This window comes from Ostrinia furnacalis, unplaced genomic scaffold (assembly GCF_004193835.3).
Source record: "Ostrinia furnacalis isolate ACB-3 unplaced genomic scaffold, ASM419383v2 OfSCF0415, whole genome shotgun sequence".
NCBI lineage: Eukaryota > Metazoa > Arthropoda > Insecta > Lepidoptera > Crambidae > Ostrinia > Ostrinia furnacalis.
Genome location: NW_021130654.1, coordinates 108845 through 127329, shown reverse-complemented (window position 1 = coordinate 127329; position 18485 = coordinate 108845).

Here is an 18485-nt window from a genome sequence, read left to right as displayed (position 1 = left end):
CCCCATACAAAACAATGGCTCTGAATTATAGTAATAACAGCCTGCAACCTAGATTGCGAAGTACAAGAGACGCAAAGTTAAAATGAAGCTAATCCCTCAAAAGGTTTCCAAGTTACTTAGGTTTATAGTACTCGTACTCATACTCAGTATTATAAAGACGATAATAAGTGATCGACCTATACTTACTTACTTACAACTCGTTCACATTACTCCGGTCCGGTGATTTTGCCGGCATTTTGTAGCGACAAAACGCTTGGTAAAAATGCCGGGCGCGGCGAAAAAGCCGGATCCGGGATAATGTGAACAGCTTCATACAATTTGTACCGCCGCTAGGCCTTCCTTGGGAGATCTGCCGGTCCGGCATAGTGGGAACCCGGCCTTACCCCCTTACTAATAAGTTACATAGTTGTTGAACACTGTTTTAAATTGACATTTCCATACTAAACGTCACTTTAAAACACTGTTCAACGAGCGTGTAAGTTTTAGGTATTAGTAAGGGGGTTAGTGTTTGAGAAATCTAATTTATAAAAACGACCTTACTTTCTTTTCAAATACACTCTACAGGCATGCTTTAAATAAAAATAATAACTACAGCTAAAATCATCGAGGTCACAATATCTAAAACATGAATTAATTAAGGAATTCAATTAATCTTCCTCCAATAAATAGACTTACTTCTCGTTATTTGATTCAAATTTAATATCTAAACTGCTTCTGAGTACGTTTGTATGAGCTAACATGTACTATCTAAATGTATGTCAGTAAACTGAAGTGCAGCTTTAGTGAAGAGCAGTGTTTGCCTGACCACACCTTGAGTTCATGACTTTGTGTACATGCATGCAAGCATATACTCCAGCCTTCCGTCTCTACTTCGCAAATGATTACGTTTCCACTCCTCCCTTTCACTCATACAAGCACCTCCAAGTATATGAGAGAGATAGACAGATTTGCGAATGTCGAATTAGTATTACAGAGTAGAACTCGTCGTCTTTAGAACGCACGAAACACGACTGTGAGAGCAGATCAAAGGAAAGCATTTCGGGATAAGACCTTAGACGACGAATGTCTTTAAGTCGCTTCCAGTGTAACACCTAAAGGACATAGCACACTTATCAACCCGGAAAGGGATAAACACCGTATCGCCTTTCGTCGTGAGGCTAGGTGTTTACGTTACGGTACGGATAAGTGTGCGTTGCAGTACGGAGTTTCTTACAAAGAATACTTACCACCTCGTATTGATACGGTTACGATCCGTTCCCGGGTTGATTGGTGTGTATCGTCCTTTAAATGGCTTTTAGAAATAACGAATTTAAACAAATAAGACGTTTTATGCAATACTAGCGGCCGCCCGCGACTTCGTACGCGTGAATCCCGTTTTTCCCGCTAATTCCCGTTCCCGTGGGAATTTCGGGAATTCCTTTCTTAGTGCACCTCTACGGTACCTAAGCTACGTCCCTTCCAAATTTCAAGTGCCTACGTTTAGCCGTTTGGGCTGTGCGTTGATCTGTCAGTCAGTCAGTCAGTTTCTCCTTTTATATATTTAGATTTCTTTAAACTTTTCAGAAAGTTAACATTGCAACATCGAATGTCACCACCACAGGCGTTTAATCTGTCTCAATCGAACCAGCGGCTAAACTTGACTTCCGAAGCACCTTTCGTTTTTAATCTTCGAGCTCAAGATCTATAAAGAATGATACACCAAACACTACACTTCTTGTATAAAATGCGACCACAAACGCTGTAAGAAACTTAATCCTTCTAACTCAAAGTTATTTTTAAACCCTACTCTTTCTACTATAGCTTAATTGCAGAAAACCACCTTTATAGTCAAAGTGAAATGAAAATACCATCCACATTACTCCCATTCAGTTTGTAGAGAAATGATAGCGACTGTATAAAGCGCCGTCTTGCAGCTTGAGTGAGAGACATTTTACACGCGTTTTACAATCAATTAAAAGCACTACGAGCACACCTGAGCCCTATTGTTTTAGCCTCGGGCATTTAGGGGACTATTCTTGAAGCGTGCGCTATTTTGAAGCTCTTTATTTGAAATTGCAGATATACTGGTACATTCCACGCGTTCATTTGGGCAGTGTGAAACTGCAAACTTCAAAGCTTTGAACTTTATTTTAACGTGTAACTATTTACGCCACCAAAGCACAGAATAAGTAATAGTACAGGTACAGAAGGATTACTCCGCAAGACGATTTAAATAAATGCGAGTCTTGCTACGACGCGATACAGTGGAATTCAGCTCGCACAGCACTACGTACCTACAATTTTATTCACCTACAAGTTTTGTCTCTTTCTATCGCGTGCCTCTGAACTCTTCTTACGCTGTTAGGGTTGCTGTCTAGTGAAAAAATAATTAATCTACTTATTTGTAATGAGGTACGTATGTAGGTACGTATGTAGGTAAGTATGCATTCATTATGGAAAACCTTGGGAGCGGCCTTTGTCCAGCAGTGGACGTCATTTGGCTGAAACGAACGAACGCATTCTGAGCAGTAGTCATAGTAGGTTAGGTTCCTATACTATCCTAAAAATTATTGATTACCTACATGGCCAACATACCTTTCAGCATCTTTGGGAAGCGAAAAAAAAAGATAAATCCGGTAGATTTCTTTTCGAATTTAAACACCCGAACGCCGCACAATATTTCTTTCTCCTTATGTCCATTTTTAAATAATACTTCGATCATAGAATTATAATCATACTATAAGTATTATATTATCTGTGCTATAACGCACGCCAGCGTCCTGACGGGCGCGCGCGTGACACTCGACTGATATAATACCCGCCGGCGGGGCGCTTCGCTGTAGGTAATTATCGGATGTACCGCGCGGAGTGAGCCAGGCCTGACCAAAGTTTCTGTTATCAGTAAATGCATCTCACTTAACATCAGGTGCAATTGCGGTCAAATAAACATGCCTTGTTCTGCATAAATAAATAGCGGGACGATTCTTTTATTTTTATTCTAGCTTTTTGCATCTATATTACGTGTAGAATGATAATAGTTTAAGTATTTTTTCAATCATAAAATTTTCCTGTTTTCTTTAAGAAAAGGTATGAGATGTGTGCTTACTCTGATATTAGTTTAGGTTTCAAGAACTAAAATCTTCATAGATTTTTTGACGCTATCGCTAGCGAGTACACCTAACATAAACACATAGTAAGCACAATGGCTGCATTTAATATTCAAGATATCGAGCGACTGCCTATTCGGGCCCCGGGTTCAAATTCGTAGAGTGTTCTGCACACCTCCTGAGAGCGTACGGCACACAAAGCGAGTATGTCAACGATTACGTCCGAATCTGCCGGCGCTTGTATGTCTATATAATAACACTCCAGAAAGTGCGATTCCGTATGTACGAGTACATTGAACAAACTAATAAAATATAGTAGAGTCCAAAAGCTCAGTGGACTTTAAAATGTACCTACATATTTTATAATGCACCAAAACCAACCGGACATTCAGGGTTAAAATATGAATAATCTAATCTTACTGGGAGCAAAATACTGTAATTGTGATGAATTGAAATGGTGCCATCGTTTATGTAAGACTAGCTTTCCGCCCGCAGGTTCGCCCGCGTCGAATTTTGTCTGTCACAGAAAAACTTTATCGCGCGCGTCCCTGTTTCAAAAACCGGGATAAAAACTATCCTTTGTCCTTTCCCGGGACTCAAACTATCTCTATGCCAAATTTCATCAAAATCGTTTCAGTGGTTTAGGCGTGAAAGCAAGACAGACAGAGTTACTTTCGCATTTATAATATTAGTACATATAGAAGTATAGATATTAGTATAGATTTGATACAGGACCTAGTTTTAATCTTTTAGTTAGTCGTGTAGATACATAGTGAATGGAGATAAATATAAATCTAATTATTAACCGATAGTGCCATTGTGTTGTGCAATGGTGACAAAATGACACGTCGATATTATCCGTTTAATCTAATACAATCAATTCAAATTACCAATATTATTATTATATTATAGTATTGTTTATTGCGATCGATAAATCTAATCTAATTAACTAATTAAGCAAAATAATCTAATAGAACTAATGATATCTCAGCAAAGATATAGGAATAGTATAGAGCAATGCTGCTAAATCAGCAATTACTATACTATTCCTTCTTATATCGATAATATAACCGGGAAAGATGATATATCTTATCGCCATTTGATTCCTTCTTATTGATATCGATACTATTTTTAGGTTATTCGGATATGGCACCCTTAATGAATTGCTAATCGATTTCCCGGCAACACTACAATACTGGGAATAATCCAAGGCCAATAAATTCGTTAATTGGTGGAAGCAATTAATTAGCTGGCGACAGGTCCCCGAGGTAGGTACATCCTAATTCTAGTGACTTATCAGTTCGGCTGTAGTGGACTAAAATAATGATTCATCTTTGTTATTACATAAGCCGTAAGAAACTTGCAAGTTTAGATGTAATATAGTCAGTCACGAGCATTATTACACCTTTAAACAGCATATTATAAGACTGGCCATCTGCCGAATACGACCAGAATGAATATAACAGCATTGTCATCTGGCTTAGTTTTTGCTGTTGAGTATTTTACATTCGCTGTAACATTTTCGAAAGTTAATTTCCTTGAATGAGTCCTATCAAAAACTGAGTCAAACACAGAAAGTTCCTCTGCAGTACACCGAACTTGATATCAGATGTCTACCTACAGTATACAGAACAAGTAAGTATACAGATTCTGTATAAATATTATGGTAATTTATACTCTGAACGATATAAATAAACCGATCCAGATTTTAGAGCGATATCTTCAACTTGAAGTACCGTTTTCAGAGAATAGCTTCATTTACGTAAAGGATGTACTCGTATTAATATCAAGCATTTCGACGGTTAAGAATCAATACCATCTATGTATCTCAAAAAAGTCAACTTTACAGGAGGTAAAAAAAACGTTTCCTCGCTTCAGCTTTTATGTTACTAGGAATGTAAAAATCGCTAAAAAAGGTAAATAAATACTGGAAAATGTTATGTAAACTTAGATTGTCGTAATATTGTCATATACCAAGATAACTTGAGTTAGATAGTATTGGTTCAAAAGAGTTAAAAAAATATTTTATTTATCTACTAGATAGGTGTTATTGGACAAAAATAACTAGTAAAAAATCAAGTAGTTTATTAATTTAATAGCATGAAATGAGGTTGTTTTATACCTTACAGTAATTTGTATTTTACAAATGAGGCAAAGAATCATAAAAGTCATGGCATTCTGCTGGTAGAACCTGTTTGAGTTCTTGCAGATGTTGGTATTTTGACGCAGTTATGGCTGTGGCATAAGGCATATCAGTCTTAGTCAAAATTATGTTTTACGTCAGTAACATTTTCATCCGAAGACCTACCTGTTGGGAAACTCTGTTAAGGGTTTTAAACATTGTGCAGAGGTCTTCCAGCAAATGACCATAATATTTTCGGCAAACTGAAGGTGAGTGATGTACCTACCTACTCGCCATTAATTTATATTTATGCAGAATCCTTTCCAATTCAGGATTTTGAAAGCATTTTGTACAAGCACCTCGATGTACCGATAGNCCCGAAACGATGGAATGACCCATTACCTACACCTTTAAACAGCATATTATAAGACTGGCCATCTGCCGAATACGACCAAAATTAATATAACAGCATTGTCATCTGGCTTAGTTTTTGCTGTTGAGTATTTTACATTCGCTGTAACATTTTCGAAAGTTAATTTCCTTGAATGAGTCCTATCAAAAACTGAGTCAAACACAGAAAGCTCCTCTGCAGTACACCGAACAATTTCAGATATAAGGCAGTATACATAACAAGTAAGTATACATATTATGGTAATTTATACTCTGAACGATATAAATAAACCGATCCAGATTTTAGAACGATATCTTTAACTTGAAGTACCGTTTTCAGAGAACAACTTAGTTTACGTAAAGGATGTACTCGTATCAATATCAAGCATTTCTAATTTAAGCTTAAAATAACTTTGTTACGAAGTACCGACCCGAAATTCTCTTGGTAGATTATCTTAAGAAATTATCTTACAAGAAAGAATCCCTGTCGCCATATAAATCCGGTGTGTACAAACACAAGGGCGGATTGATACGCGTCCTAAGCAAGCAGCCGGCAGTCACAAAACAATCGCCTGTTTGGGTTTGCTTTGCACGCTCATTAACATTTTTGGGGACCTGTCACCGGAGACAGACGATTTCTGACACATCTTAATTAAAAGCTGAGACGGCGACAGAAATGTGACTTAGATAAAATAATTCTCACAGTTCTAGGTCGTTGAATTTCGAAACAAACAGAATTGGTTTTTCTCACATTACATTTGACTTCACGCTGTTACAATTTTAATGGGGAAGTTTTTTTTGCTGTCGTGAAGTGAGTTCTAGATAATGTTGCCTATTAGAATCAGCCCCAGTCCAGAATAGGTATTAGTAAACTAGGTAATTAGGTATATTTTTTTATGCTTTGACGTTATTTATTCGTGATGTGATGCAACTTCGCTGAAATATCAGAGTCACATCCTTATAGGAACATCTGTCATAATAGTCCCGTTGTCATCAACAATCTAACTCTACAACTGCCTCAATACTGTCCTTATTTTTGGCCAGCAAACGCAAAATAGACTGGCTAACCTTAGCCAAAGGGCGTGCAATCACGCACAGAATCCTGCGAATATCACTATTGGGCCAATAAAAAACTATTATGGCGGAATCGGCGGCGAATGATGTTTGTCGAGCGCCGGCCTGCGCAAACACAGCGGGCCGCTGTGACTTGCGACTGCACTCCGGGACAATGTAAGGGGACACGCCAAAAAATAGTGTAACGTACTTGATTTTTTTCCATTCATTGTGTCTGTCACCTTCAAATCAATTTCAGAAAAACTCTTTGGCAAAAAGTATAATTAAGTAGTTTTGTCGTGCGATTTTTATAAGTTCGTCCAATTTCAGCTCATTGAAATTCCTGCTTAGCTTTACATTTGAATCGAAATAAATTATTCAGATATCTATTCTTGTCAGTGAACTTTAAAAGCATTGTAAGAATGGTTTACTTTATTTTTACACCCACTTTCCAAAAACCTAAAATAAATTTAAAAGTAAAATTAAAAATGTATTTATTTCCAAAAATGACACAAAAGTATTGTTTCTTTGTTCATTAATATAATTTTGACCATAAATATGTTTATAAGAAACTTTTAAATTCGTATACAAGGTTATTTTAGTAGTATATACGAAACCTTAAAACTATTTGTTCAGAATCAGTAATAAAATCCATCGCAATATTTTTTATATCATTTTTTTTTATGTGACAGGAGGCAAACGAGCAGACGGATCACCTGATGGTAAGTGATTACCGTCGCCCATAGACAAACTTAACAAACATTGCGTCAACATCAACAACGAAAATGCCGCGCGCTGTACGATGTATACATTCGCGTGCGGATAATGGGACAACAAAAAAAAGCTTGGAACTTCGTGAGTTTTCAAGGTACCATTTTAATTATTTTTATACTGATTCTAAAGATTGAAATACGTGACACGTGTTTCGGCTTTCGTATATAGAAAAAATAATGTTGTATTTTATCACCTACGAATATATTATGTACCCTTAATGTATAGAATGAATAACGTTGTCCTTCAGTGTACACCGTCGTCCCAGGAGAGCGGGATATGCCCGCAATGCCGCCGGTTCGTATTGCGCACCACAAACACGCGGCTCTATCTACATCAGCACACAACCTAACGTATAACCAGTTTATGACTTCATGTGCCCGAAGAAAAATGCTCTGCAGCCTTCGAACAGAGAGCGTCGAGCTACTGGACACTTTTTGGATTATACGAGTGTTGAAATAATCCCAATTAGTTTTAAAATAACTCGGAATGGTTTACCTAGTTATCGTTTTAGCACGAAATCATACTTCTTTTCGGAGAATAAAGGGCTCCTGTGTATTCCAGCTGTCCCCCGCCATTTGTGCCCCTCTAACGGATGTCGCAACTTGTATTACTGATCTTTTGACTTGGAATAGGTAACGGAAAAATCACTTTTTTTTTGTTGAAAAATACTACAAAACTGGAAATAATACACAAAGCGATTTTTTCACACTCTACCTTTCTAACCAAAAGGCCATGTAAGCATTTTTAATGCTTAAAAGGTAGCCCAACTAAAATTTATAGAGCGGACAGTTTTATTTTTATTAATAAAACCGCCCTTTTTATACTGCGGAGAACCACCTGAATATTAATCAAGCAATTAATTGATTGAATGAAGCCATCAATTAATACCCGAGCATTTTTACTGGAAATTTTACTTTTGCACAATGTGACTTGGTACATTGACACTTTTAATTCGGGAAATGTCTGGCTTTTTGTATCTTTTTCGAGTCTGACAGCTGAACGTGCGTGTCGCACTCATTGTAAAAAACACCACATGACTTTAAAATTTTGAAAACGAAATTCGTTTTACACTGTCACTGATTGTAGTTACAAATCAGTCGCATACAGCTCGAGTATAAAATGGAAAAGGACCTTTTAAATATTTATGTTTAAAAACTCTACTCTTTATTAAGCTAATGAAGCAATAATAAAAAGTTTCTTTTTTATATTAGCCTAACGAAGGATTCGTAAAGATATAAAAACTTTTCATCTTATAATAATCACCTCAACCCTAATTCTCCTGAATAATTAACATTCCAGTGACAATTAAAGGCACTATCAGAAAAAAGTATCAAAATACTTTGGCTATTTCAATCAGTTTTTTCAAGATCGTGCGAGCTGATCTAAAGAGAGCAAAGAATAAGAATGGTATCAAAATCCAATTCAACTTGAACACCCCTGTGTAATTGCTGCCTGCACTCGCTCTGCCCGCGACTTTACATGCAAATGGCGTGTGAATCTTTTACCCGCGGTTTTTCGATAACAGTTCGGCGGTGCCGGCAGATTGGATGGGAGCGCGGTGGCAGCGTTCTGCAATACCTACTATGCCGTTCGTTTTATGAAGTAATAATAACATCTTTCATTTTAAATAACAAAATAATAAGATGTTAGTTTTCTTACTTCGCATCCTTTAAAATCGTTAATATCATTGTCAAATATCTAAAATATGATGAAGTAAGTATTTTGATTTACACCTAGCCATCATGAGTAAACTTAGACGGTGGTTTTCAATAATAATGATCAAATATTAATTGATTACTGGTAAATATAAATACCATTTAAATCCTAAATTGCAACCTTTAAAGTGAGCTAACAAAAATATAAAGATAACAAAATAAATATTTATTTAACAAAGGGTTAATAACTTACAAAGGCTCGATTAAACACACAAATTGCAAAATAATTTTATTTTGACCAAAAATTGCCGAACCCTCTGACAGCCAGCAAACATTTCGCATCAAAATTAATAACTAAATGCCGTAAGCTCATTAATCCCCCGCCTTCCCAGAATCAATCAGGTTAACGTTCCGCCCAATTATTGCTCGGACATTTTCACTTCATACTTATTAGATCCAAATTATGATTGATAGAGCGCCACCGACGGCGACTTCATAATTCACGTCTGTCTACCTGTCATAATGCACGAATTAAAACGGTGAGCTCCGTCTACCGCAGAATCTTAAAAGCAATTAACTACTGTCACTGTAAATTCGATTTTTATTGAATATCACCAAGCACCTACTTTAGTCACATTCCATGCTAATATATTGTTCAATAGAGTGAGTGAGTTTGTTCCAGCGTTTCTTCTCAGCACTTGCCATATGTTTGTCTCGAAGCGCTGGTAGGGCCCAAAAGATAAGGAGACATGTAAAGTGCCCCATAAGGGCTACCTTTTCTTTTTTTATTATTGACTATATTTTGACGTTCATAAGTGCCACTTGTGGTCTAAATTGGATAAATATTTTTGATTTTGATTTGATTTTGATACAATGCCACCAAATGATCTATCGACCTGTTAACATAAGAAGGTAGCCTAGCCATTGAAGTCCAATAAAAAAAAATCGTCTAACTTTATTTGACTACGAGACTACCTGTCTGGTGTCTGGCTGTCTACGAAATGACTACGACACAACGCTACGCTATGCTACGATTTTTAATGACGCTACAGTTGCTACGGACTACGAGAATTATCATAGTACGTAGCTATATTTGATTCTTTCTCTCGTCCCGAGATGTTGCTTTGACAGTAAATGATAATTTCATTATAAGGTTCGTGAACCTTTCTGAATTTTGTCTTTAGTCACATTTCAAGCAAGCAAAACTCGCCCTCGCGATAAGATGATCCACATAATCATTGAGATCACCTGCTGAATCTTGTTCATTTATATCGCAATGATGAACACTCCACCGATCACAATTCGAAATTTGAACCGATCGAGAGTTTGGATTCGAAAATTAATCGAATCTCAGAATCAAATGGGCTGTTTTCGGAATTGCGTCGTTTTTTGTTCATCATCTTCATTTTCATTCGTATCAGATCAGTGTAGAGATCGTTTTTGCCAAGCAGTCAGATATTTGGAAGATTGATGAATTACAACTTTTGTCTGAGTGTGTCTCAGTCTTGGTACGAGTATTTACTACAAGTAGTACTAGTATGCATAATCATCTCAAGTTTCTGCAGCTGCAGTACAAAATAGCTCGAAGCGGTCTAAAGACGACAACCGCAGACCGCTGTACAACCGCGCGAGTGGTTCTGCACAGACCTCGGAACGCGTAGACTGGACATATTCAAAACTAAGTTTAACGTCTATGAACAACTACGATACAAGAAAATAGCTGTAAGCTTCTCGCATGAAAATCTTATGCTTGTGCGCGTACTTTCAAGGTTACTGCCTAACTTATTTGAAATCAAGTGCCCACAAAAATACACTTTCTTTCAATCTACAATGACATACTCATTGCTTCGAAATGTCGCACATTCAATTAGAAAGAATGAAACATTTATTACGATGAACATCACTTAGTTAAGGTCAAAAAAGGTATACGGAAAAAAGACAGAAATAGCACATAAAAAAGAAGAAGAAAAGTGAACTGAGCAGTGCCACCCTGTCGCAACAGCGATGCCCATCGCAATGGGACCCCACTCAGCATATGCCGTGGCCCACGGTGAGGAAAGCCACGACGCTGGTTTGATTGCAAAAGACATGATTAATTCTACGACGCCCACAGACTATCTCAACCGGGTAGGTTTGCCATTCAGCGGCGTCTACGCGTCCCAGCTCTGTGGTCCACAACAACAATTATTGGAGGCTATTGTGTGCGGGATCTAATTTATTTCGCTGAATACACTGAACCCTTTATGTAATGCCCTCATTATGGGCCCGACAATGTGCTCTACCTACGTAGCCTTTGTGCCGCGCCGATATTTTTGGTTTGCAATTAATATAGTCGGTGCTCGTGAGTGCTCGCCGGCTCAATGGATTGAAAAGCCCGGTTTACAATGCGTGCTTGATAAATATGCTTTACTAATAATCAACAACGTTAATTTTGTTTTTCAGCCCGGAGAATGGTCGCTGAGCACTTGGAAGCTGTATGAGATGGAAATATGGAGCATTTTAATAAATAAAAAATTATCTAAGGCTATAGTAATACTTATTTTGAGGTTTGTCTCTCGTATATCATTTATCTTAGTATTACTTAAGGAGATTATAAAATAACATGAAACCTCTAAGGCTGAGTTGCACCATCTTACTTTGACAATTACAAACGTCAAAAATCTGTCAAACTCCATACAAAAACCACTGGTTGTCATTACAGTTACGGTTAAAGTTAGGTGGTACAACTCAGCCTAAGTTTTTTAATTAGTACTTTATTTTGGCCTCCTATACACTGGATTATCGAGTAAAAGCTGCCAATCTAAAAGTTGTTTTCCGTCAGTTTTAAGTAGGTATATATTAAGTTGATGAGGGTTACCATGACATCAAATAGATAATGGGCGGGGGATATCCTTATTGAATTAATAATATACATACATTGACTTTATCATTTATATTTACACTGGCTTTCCGCCCACGGCTTCGTCCGCATGGAATTTTGTCTGTCACAGAAAGACTTTATCGCGCGCGTCCCTATTTCAAAAACCGGGATAAAAACTATCCTACACTACACTTAATACAATAACTTTACGTACATTATGTACACTTAAATAACAAACTACCATCACAATCACACTAACATCCTAGGCTCAGGATTCGGTAGCAGGTTACAATCCTCTGAAACAATAATCCCGTGTAACGATGCGGTCAGAGCCTTCGAATTAATGTTACTAGAGCTGACATCTTGAATGAGTCCATACCATGCTTGAAGTTAAATTTAGTTTGTATAGCTATGAGCACCTCTCAAAACTCTTGCATCAGCTAATCCAGTAGAACGAATAAAAGTGACAAAAAACACCGCTTAATTATGTCTATTCTAGTACCCATCATTCAACATCCCAAGCCTTTCACGTGATCTCTCGATAAAAAAGTCACTATTTTACGAGCCACTAAAAACAAAACCTTATGAAGATAAAAATACAGAATGAAGTCCAACCGCAATTTGTTTGACTTTTCTTAAAATTTGCATACGTTAATAAATAAGTACTAAGAACAGAACTTTATACTTACTACCTATTAAGTAATTTGAATTATTTCTGCGCAAAAAGCGTGTAACTTTAATTGACTACGAGACTCCCTTGAATTCTACGAAACGACTACGACACAACGCTACGTACAGTTGCTTCGGTGTAATATTGGTGCTACGAATTTTTCAATGTCGCTAGCGCTACAATTACTGCGGACTACGAGAACCACATGCTAGCGCTACAGTTGCTACGGACTACGAGAAACACATACTACGTACAATAATTGCTACGGTGTATTACCTGTGCTACGAATTTTTTAATGTCGCTAGCGCTACAGTTGCTGCGGACTACGAGAGCCACATGCTAGCGCTACAGTTGCTACAGACTACGAGAACCACATACTACTTACAATGAAGGTTTTCGCGTATGAAAAATCCGCCAGATGGCAATACGTAGACGCGAGGTCCAAATGCTGCATGTTTGGTTATTTTTGACATCATGACATTGGCAGATATGTCAAAATCCACCAATCACGCAGCAGTCAGACCCCACATCCACGTCCCACCATCTAGTGGATCTTTCATACGCGAAAACCCTCATTGCTACGGTGTATTACCTGTGCCACGAATTTTTTAATGTCGCTAGCGCTACTACAGTTGCTACGGTTTCTAGCGCTACAGTTGCTACGGTTTCTAGCGCTACAGTTGCTACGGTTTCTAGCGCTACAGTTGCTACGGTTTCTAGCGCTACAGTTGCTACGTACAATTACTATGGTGTTTTACCTGTGCTACGAATTTTTAATGTCGCTAGCGCTACAGTTGCTACGGACTACGAGAACCACGTAGTGCGTAGCAGAGTCCGTATTAACAAGATTGTCACGATGTTTGGCCTTCATCAAACTTTTTCATTTATCCCTAAAACCTATAAGAGTGATCAACGCAGAACTTTCATTTATATTCTACAGAGATACCTACGTATGTTTTAGAAATAGCCCTTATTATAATTGTGCAAGAGTGGTGAAATGATCATTGATATTCACGTTAAAATCATTATAAAAGGTGAGTAAATATGTTTGTATTACTCATTTTTAATTAAAGGTTGCCATGAACTCGTTCCACAATTTTACGTATTTGTCACGATTTAATTAGTCCAATTTAGTTTGCACCAACAAATGCAGCGGTTTAGTAATTAATTAACTAAGTGTTTAAACTAGAGATGAAACGGATATCCGGTAACTATCCGGTAGGCCGGATATCCGGCCTAAATTTACTATCCGGCCGGATACCGGATAGTAACTCACTATCCGGCCGGATACCGGATATTAAAAAACTACGACAATTTCCTATTAATAAAATGAAATACATTAAATCTTTGGGGTAAATAAATATCAATAAAATGGCTTATAATAATGACGGCTTTTATTTAAAGTCCAAAAAGTTACAAAAAAGCCATATTAAGGCCTTTCAAAAAACTAATTTCTTTTTCTGGGCTATTATCTCTAATGACGAATACATAAATGGTAAATATCTGTTAATGTCAAAATATTGCCAAATAAATCGCTATTCAATCACACACTCACGATGGCAACCAAAATCGCCCGAATTAATCTGCCCCCTAGACAAGTGGCAAAATCTGGCATTCTATTCTGATGAATTCGATTTTCGAAAAGTGACTAGTCTAGTCTACTAATAGACCCACTGATCGCGTTCGAAACACCTGTGCGGCGCTAAACTCGTCACGACATGCAACGAGACAATGGGCCAACTATCCGGCCGCCGGATATCCGGCTATCCGGCCTAGCAGCTGGCCGGATATCCGGTATCCGGTATCCGGCCAAACAACTATCCGTTTCATCACTAATCGCAGTTTCTGTATCAAATTGATTTTCTATGGGGTGTCATAATGAATTGGCAATTTAAAGCAAAAAAACAAAATGAGTCGCTCTCATTTACTATTTCGTTATTTACTCTTTAGTTACGATTTATTTCTACTTTCCCATGGTTTCTGAACAATTCCGTATTTATTTTACACGGACAACAATAGCTGCACTCTGAATGGCTGTTGGCCTGACGTCTCCGCCATAACATCTATCGCGAAAATTAGTGAAAACGTGTGTGTTTTGTGGGATTACTTTTTCGTAACAGGCAGTAAAATCAGCGATTTTATATAGAACGGTAAGTCTTCATTTAACCATTTTTTGTAATACGTGTGGTACGAACATTTAGTAAGCTTTTATATTTGCTGTAACAAATTTTATCAAAAAAATACTTGTTTCTGATCTCATTTTGTCTAATATTTCGTTACGTTTTTTGCGAATTTCGTTACGTTACGAAAAAGTACAACATAATGCTGAGTGTATACTGTTATTACCTGACTAAGCATAGTAATATTCACTACTTAATTAATTTCAAAAAATATAGAGCGTTAATAACAAAAGGATTGTATACTATCTGCTTTACAGAAGTGCCACCAGCAAAAAATTATCAAATCATTTAGATTACGTTTTTATGTGATTACTTCTTTTGTTTTTTTAGGAATGCCGCCAAAAACCAATGCCGAAAGGCAAAAAGCTTACAGAGAACGACTCAAAATGGATAAACATGATGGAACAAAAATAATTTTATTAAAATAGTATGAATGATTACTCCCTTATTTTATTTCTAACCCCTTAATATTACCCCGTATTTGAGTGCATACTTACAAATATTTCGAATTGAATAAATAAAGAGCATTCACAATATTTCGCCAATGTATAACAAGCCTTATGGCCTTACTATTTCGTTACTACCGTTTCGTTACGTACACTTTTTTTGAGAAATACTCAGGTACTTAAGTAGGTACAGACACGTCAGCAAATCAAGCTAAATACTATTTCTACATCGACCGGTCCTGCGCTGCCCGCATCCAGGAACTTCCCGCATATATAAATAATAATATGAAAAAAAATCTGATGTGTGTAACAAACATGTCCCAAATTCAACAGCAAACAGTTTTTCACTTAGGCTGGGTTGCGCCATCTTACTTTAACTTTGACAAACGTCAAAAATCTGTCAAACTCAATACAAAAAGCACCGATATCGTTAAAGTTACGGTCAAAGTTAGAGGTGGTGCAACTCAGCCTCAGGTAAGTAGATATGTTACCGCTGTGCTTTTGATCGTCAGTTTTAAATTTAATTAACGCGGAGCAGCGTGATGAATCGATCTGCGGTCGCAGGCGCTGACGTAATTGATCGTCTTCGCAAATTAAACTGAAAAACCCCGGGACGAGGTATAAATGTAGGTTACCCGATTTAAAGGTAGACATATTGTATTCTTTTAAAGACTATATTTCGGCTTTGATTTAGGGCCTCTAAATAACTGTGTTAGCCTACATTTGAGGCTGTACAGTTACACAGTTTGAACTTCTACAATAATATTCTATAGGAGTTGTTGCTCTCACGTTCCGCCGCACTTATATGCAGGCTTATATCTTTAGGGTCNCACAACAACTACCTTTTCTTTTTTTATTATTGACTATATTTTGACGTTCATAAGTGCCACTTGTGGTCTAAATTGGATAAATATTTTTGATTTTGATTTGATTTTGATACAATGCCACCAAATGATCTATCGACCTGTTAACATAAGAAGGTAGCCTAGCCATTGAAGTCCAATAAAAAAAAATCGTCTAACTTTATTTGACTACGAGACTACCTCGCTGTCTACGAAATGACTACGACACAACGCTACGCTATGCTATGATTTTTAATGACGCTACAGTTGCTACGGACTACGAGAATTATCATAGTACGTAGGTAGCTATATTTGACTCTTTCTCTCGTCCCGAGATGTTGCTATGACAGAAAATGATAATTCTATTATAAGGTACGTGAACCTTTTTGAATTTTGTCTTTAGTCACATTTCAAGCAAGCCTCGCCCTCGCGATAAGATGATCCACTTACTCATTGAGATCACCTGCTGAATCTTGTTCATTTATATCGCAATGATGAACACTCCACCGATCACAATTCGAAATTTGAACCGATCGAGAGTTTGGATTCGAAAATAAATCGAATCTCAGAATCAAATGGGCTGTTTTCGGAATTGCGTCGTTTTTTGTTCATCATCTTCATTTTCATTCGTATCTTCCATCAGTGGAATAGAGATTATTTTTGCCAAGCAGTCAGATATTTGGAAGATTGATGAAATACAACTTTTGTCTCAGTGTGTCTCAGTCTTGGTACGAGTATTTACTACAAGTAGTACTAGTATGCATAATCATCTCAAGTTTCTGCAGCTGCAGTACAAAATAGCTCGAAGCGGTCTAAAGACGACAACCGCAGACCGCTGTACAACCGCGCGAGTGGTTCTGAAGGGACCTCGGAACGCGTAGACTGGACATATTCAAAACTAAGTTTAACGTCTATGAACAACTACTATACAAGAAAATATCTGTAAGCTTCTCGCATGAAAATCTTATGCTTGTGCGCGTACTTTCAAGGTTACTGCCAAACTTATTTGAAATCAAGTGCCCACTAAAATACACATTCTTTCAATCTACAATGACATACTCATTGCTTTGAAATGCCGCACATTCAATGAGAAAGAAAGAAACATTTATTACAATGAACATCACTTAGCTTTTTTCCGTATGTACCTTATACGGAAAAAAAGATAGAAATAGCACATAAATATTACAAGGAAATAAAAAGTGAACTGAGCAGTGCTATCCTGTCGCAACATCGATGCCCATCGCAAAGGGACCCCACTCAGCATATGCCGTGGCCCACGGTGAGGAAGGCCACGACGCTGGTTTTCAGTGTGCAAAGACACGATTAATTCTACCACGCCCACAGACCATCTCAACCGGGTAGGCATGCCATTCAGCGGCGTCTACGCGTCCCAGCTCTGTGGTCCACAACAACAATTATTGGAGGCTATTGTGTGCGGGATCTAATTTATTTCGCTGAATACACTGAACCCTTTATGTAATGCCCTCATTATGGGCCCGACAATGTGCTCTACCTACGTAGCCTTTGTGCCGCGCCGATATTTTTGGTTTGCAATTAATATAGTCGGTGCTCGTGAGTGCTCGCCGGCTCAATGGATTGAAAAGCCCGGTTTACAATGCGTGCTTGATAAATATGCTTTACTAATAATCAACAACGTTAATTTTGTTTTTCAGCTCGGAGAATGGTCGCTGAGCGCTTGGAAGCTGTATGAGATGGAAATATGGAGCATTTTATTAAATAAAAAAATGTCTAAGGCTATAGAATAATACTTATTTTGAGGTTTGTCTCTCGTATATCATTTATCTTATTATTACTTATAGAGATTATAAAATAACATCAAACATCTAAGTTTTTAAAATAGTACTTTATTTTGGCCTCCTAAACACTGGATTATCGAGTAAAAGCTGCCAATCTAAAAGTTGTTTCCGTCAGTTTTAAGTAGGTATGTCAAGTTGATGGGGGTTACTATGACATCAAATAGATAATGGGCGGGGGATGTCCTTATTGAATTAATAATATACATACATTGACTTTATCATTTATATTTACACTAGCTTTCCGCCCACGGCTTCGTCCGCATGGAATTTTGTCTGTCACAGAAAGACTTTATCGCGCGCGTCCCTGTTTCAATAACCGGGATAAAAACTATCCTATGATCTTTCCCGGGACTCAAACTATCTCTATGCCAAATTTCATCAAATCGGTTCAGTAGTTTAGGCGTGAAAGCAAGACAGACAGACAGACAGAGTTACTTTCGCATTTATAATATTAGTATAGATCACGGTTTTGAACGCTCACTAATAATTACCTGCCTGTAATGATCACAAATTGTAAACATGTAGTACAGTTTATACAATAACTTTACGTACATTATGTACACTTAAATATCAAACTACCATCACCATCA